The 5484-nt window shown below is 35.6% G+C and overlaps 1 protein-coding gene across 1 annotated transcript in view; it reads right to left on the bottom strand.

The window, feature by feature from the left end:
* LOC107084159 (fatty aldehyde dehydrogenase-like) overlaps nucleotides 1-1626 on the bottom strand; it is a 15240-nt gene extending 13614 nt beyond the window's left edge. The window contains exon 1 of the mRNA XM_015373863.1: nucleotides 1493-1626. The gene's annotated coding sequence lies outside the window, so the exon portion shown is untranslated. The remainder of the gene's footprint in view (nucleotides 1-1492) is intronic.
* Between the last annotated feature and the right edge of the window lie 3858 nt (nucleotides 1627-5484).

Genomic DNA, 5484 nt, shown 5'->3' on the forward strand with positions numbered 1-5484 from the left:
GTTACCTTTTTTGTTATTAAACCTGCATGAAACCACCTCAGCTTCAGTCTCTGCATTTGGGTTCTCCTCAAACTTCCACCTAACCTGACCGAAAGACATTAGCTATGACTTTAGAGAATAAACCTAGTTAGGATAATATGACAATTTTAAGTTATTCCTTATATCCAGGACAGAACCAGTTGAATCTACCCTGTTTTCTTATGTTTTTGTGAATTAAAAAACAACAAAAACACACCTTAATATTGGACTTTCTATGCGTAAGTTAGCAGGTTTTAAAGTTTAAACCTTGGAAAAAATTGCACCAGAATCTGTCAAAAGAATCAAAAGTTTTTTCTCACTTTTTTTTGTAGATGAGATCAGAGCAGATGATTTGCAGAGGTTATATTACTTAGTTATACGGTAATTTCTTAGTTACAGTTACTTGAGTAACTTAGGCCTTGTGTTATTGCACTTACTTAGGTGATATTATTTGGGGGTGGGGGTGTTACAGCTTTTATAACTTTCAAGCACAGTAGAGGAGGGGTATTCTGGGGTTAATTCAAAACAGTCTACTAACAGCTGCATTTTGATCCATACAATACTGTGTCAGAAAGACATAAACTGTATTATATTCAGTTAAAAGTGAAAATAAAGAAGTTTGTTGCCAGAGATTAAAGTCTAGAGACCTCAGCCTGATTCGAATGCTCTGGTGGGATATTTGAGAAGCTGTTCCTAGGAAGGCCTATCAATCTCAGTGAAGTTTTTTTTTTTTTTTTAAGGAAAACATGACCTGAATTAGCCTCGTAAGACCATCCTGATCTCGCGAGCTTTCAAGGTTTCACTATGCGGAGCAAATCCATCAGTCAGGTTAGACCTGAATATCTATGATGATAAAAAATGACTGATAACCTCATACACAAAACAACAAAACGAATAAGCAAAAGCATTACTCAAACTGAATCTGCTATGTTTTCTTACAAAAAAAGTGCATAACTTAGTATAACTTTATAGCTACATTACACATAAGAACCCTTCTTTTTAATGTTTAGTAACCAGGTTAAAACATGTACGTTGTATAACCCATGAAGGCTTCAGTTTTTTAAATAGCATTTCTGTTGTTGTGAACTAAATCCCCAACAGAACTGTATGATGTGGCGTGCACGATTCAGTCTCCCTTTGTTTACAGACACAAAGAAAGCGCAGTAACATGAGTCCATTGACCTGATCCATAACAGCAGCACGCAGGGCTGCCTCCCGCACACCCCGCATACATTTAACATCCGGTTCAAGGCTCGCTGCTTAGCGGACCTGCGCCGTTTTACGCAGCTGTCAGATGCGGCTTTCTCCTTCACCGCTCAGCCCTGCAGCACCGATCATCTTATCGTTTGTATCTTTTCAGGAAAATATTGACTCAAATCCTCTATCAGCGGGATCCATTACCTCTCTGATCGTTTCTGCACATATATCACACAGAAAGAAATATCTGACATTATTCCGATTGTTTATCTCCTACCTTTATTATTTCAGAGGGAGATTTAAAGTCTTTCCACGTCTGAATGCTGCGTTTACCAGCGGGGCTGAACAATGACAGTGTGCAAACAGAGCCAGCTCTCTGCTCTCCGTTAGGTCCCACCCACGAGTGGGCAGGACTGATCCACTTCAGCCGGACTCAGTTTGCATATTTCAGCATCAATTGTGATGATGTGTTATATCAGAGAGGAGGGACAGTGGTCCAAAACATTGTTCATAGCGCCACCACCAGGTCAGATTTTCTATGTTTGAGTAGTTAGAACAGCTAAAGCTGCTTTATATTTCCTTTAAATCAAAAATAAAAAACGAATTTGTTTGTTCAACTGAAACATCATTAGTTCAACTTTTTTATTTTCTTTAGTCCAACTGTTTTAATGTTCTTTTTTGTTTCTGCATTTTTTATTATTTATCTATTATTTTTCCCCTACTTGCTTTGATTCTGTTTTATTTTCCTATATTTTAATCATGTAAAGCACTTAAAAAAAGGAGCATGCATAATGCGTAGGACCAATGACATCAGACCAATTCATCTTAACACCAATAGTGTCCCTACCAAAGTTGAGATCAAATCGACGCCCTTGCCCCAGGCCCTAAATCTGGCGGGCCAATCACAACATTCTCCTGTTCTGCAACAACTTCAGGCATTGTATTTCTTATAACCCTTCCGTCTATCACCACTGGCAACCGGTCCAGGGTTTTTTACGGACAGAGCTGACCCTTCTCATAAGCTTATCCAACCTATAAATACACTGTCATTACATGATGGTGCAATTTACTTTTTTCCATGGGTGTTTAAAGTTAATTGAAATTGTGACTTATGAATAAAATAGATTCGAATAGAATAGACTTTTGTTCCACGGAAGTGAAATATATTCAATTGTATAAATGCCAGAAAACATACAGGGCACACAAGAAATGATTATGTCGAAAAGAACAATATTTCAAAGTTTTAACTTTACCATAGAAGAAAACAATACATCTTGGAAAGAAAGGAAAAACCATTTGGGGTTATCATAGAATGAGATATTAAGGGAAAAAATTATAAATTTTCAAGTTAAACTGTGAACCAACTGATAGCATGTTGGAAAACTGTGATCTGGCCTGTTGGGGCACCAAAGTTGATAAAGTCTAACAGCTGCCGTGGGGGACGATCTTCAAAAAATCCTCCTTGGTGCATCTGGGATGCAACAGTCTGAATGAGTTCTCCTGTTCTGCAACACCTTCATGCATTGGTTTTCTTAGAACCTTCTGTCTATCACCACTGTCAACCATCTAGGAAGTTTTCCAGGATAGAGCTGAACCTTCCAAAAAGCTTATCCAACCTCTTCATCTCAGCATCTCTTGGATAGACTTGTATGTGGAAGCTGTTTAAGCTTCATCCATAATTAACAGCTTGTGATACTTCTTTAATCTTGCCTCTTTTTCTTTCAAAGTCCTTTTAACACTTTCATGCATAGTGATCACTACAGTGTACAGCTGTTTAAAAATCTATCTATCTATCTATCTGCCTTTAATATTGGGCACTTATGCATACTGTCCAATCTAATGGTTTTTTGCGTTATCACATACAGAAAAATCCCCAGTTGTTGATCATTGCAATGAAAAAAAGAAAAGAAAAAGTCTGTGAAACCAAGATGGCCGACACACAGGGGAAAAGGCCAAACACCTTGGCTATTTCAGGGAGTAGAGGAACTATTCCAACAGAATATCATATTAAAACTGTAAAACTAAATTAAAACTATATCTAAGCAACTACTTTGTTGGTATATTGATTTTTTTACAGTATAAAATGTATAAAGTTCACTTGAGTGGACAGATAAATATTTATTTATTTATAGAATAAAGATAGAATCTTTTTTTTTTTTTGCAGACCTTGTTTTCCTTTCCTAAGTATGTATAAAAACACTTAGTAAAAACATCCTGGCTGAGTTTATTATAATATATGCATGAGAGAATTAAGGCTGCAGTTCTTCCTTTTGTGCAGACTTTGACGCAACCATTTTTTTTACTCAACTCTCCACTAATATGCTTTGGTATAACACTCTAAGTAGAGTTGCTTTTTTAAAGCAATGGCCAAAAGGAGCTTACTCCCCATGCAGATGTGTCTGTCAGACAGCTGTCTTGTTCCCTATTACATGGCCATAATCTAACATTTTTGTATGAAAAACTTGTTTTTATGTGACATCCATGTGCTATAAACTACATTTTGTTTACACTTAAAGCCAGAAAATATAGAGAAATATTATAAATAAAAACTTTAAACACATTCAATCTGATGCAAATGAGGCTGATAAATATACATGACAAGTTGCTAACTATAAATAATACAATAATTAAAGTTTTAATTATATTCCAATATCTTAAGATGTATCACATTATTCAATGAATAAAAATCATCCTGTTTTCTTTCTTTCAGTTTCATGGGGAGGCTGAATCCACCTTAACTCTCTGCACTGTGGTGCAGTTGTCTCTGTGCTCAGCAGTTTCTCTTCCTTCTGAATTGTAGTTTCTTTTTCTCTCTACAGACATTGAGTGAGGAATTTGAAGCACAAGCAAAAACCCTGCAAAATAAATCTCCTTTCCTGAGAGAAAATAGGGACAGGGTCTCAACTTGAAACAGAAAGCTGGGGAGAGTTGTTTGCGTATTGTAGGATGAAGGTTAGAAAGCCAAGTGCGGAGTGTCATTCACGCCTCTGTGTTAAAACCGAGTCCTGTGAGGTGTGTTTGTGGACACACACTTGTGTGAGCAGTGTCAGCGTGCTCACCTGAGACTTTGAAGAACACTGTTAACATGTAGAGGGGAGGGAAATATGTGTATTGACTTACTTAGGCTTAGACTTAGACAACATGTACTGTCATTTTGTGAAAAATGAAATTTCATTGTGGGATTTTCGTCATTATTATCTATATGAATAGAAAATAAACCTCCCCAATGAATTTAAGTTAAGGTACTGTCTTTTAATGGTTAAAACTGTGTAAAATTCAGCACTAAACACTGCAATATTTGAAAAGAGTCCATATGTCTGAGTGAATGTATGAATTCCTGTAGATAAATAATAATAATAATAAACATATTGTTACATATGGATGAAGTACCTCAATTGCTGCAAATCTGAAATTAGCCACATTTCTATTTAAAAACAAATAGAAAGCGTTATGTAAAAAAAAAAAAAAGGCGAAGTTCATTCTGTGATCTACAGTAAATAAATCAGATGAAGACGGCAAAAACAATTCAGACAAGAAATCAAGAGAAAGGGAAACACCTCTATCCAACAAACTATGTGATCACATGGCTTCACCATTAGTAGACTTATTATATTTTTAGATAACTTCAAATAATCTAGCTTCTCAATAATCAGACATTCTGCATTGTTTTTGGATATTGTGTCATAACACAAGAGATTGGTTATAAACTTAAAGCACAAATCATGTCTCTAAATAATATAATTAACCCCTAAATACAGTGTGAAAACAACAACAACAAAAAAACAGTCGTTAGTTGGACATTACGGGTAGCACAATTACTATATCAGGCTAATATATGTTCATAAAATATCTTAAAAAATCCAAGTTGATTCTAATTTAAAGCTAAATTGTTTATAAACTTTTTTAGATCTCTCATTCTTTTTTTTTTTCCTGAAATCACAGCATTAAAACCGTCTTTAATGCCGAACAACCACTTTAAATGAAGGGAAATGCAAACTATCTTATACTGCCCCCTGGTGGAGATCTCTCATATCATCAGTCAGTAGAAACAAACGTTATCAGGCGAACTTAAACGCAACATACATACCATAAACGTAGGATATGTACGGTAAAATGTGAATCTGTCTGATTTAAATGTTGAACATATGTACCAGGTGGCTATAGTAGGCCTAGTTGTTTTTTTTATTTTATGTCTCCATGAGGTAAATAAAACATTACTGTGTGCCATTTAAGTTAGGCTATAAAAATCCTGTGAAATAGTGTGATTAT

This window comes from Cyprinodon variegatus, unplaced genomic scaffold (assembly GCF_000732505.1).
Source record: "Cyprinodon variegatus isolate N-32 unplaced genomic scaffold, C_variegatus-1.0 Scaffold94, whole genome shotgun sequence".
In the NCBI taxonomy this organism is placed as follows: Eukaryota; Metazoa; Chordata; class Actinopteri; order Cyprinodontiformes; family Cyprinodontidae; genus Cyprinodon; species Cyprinodon variegatus.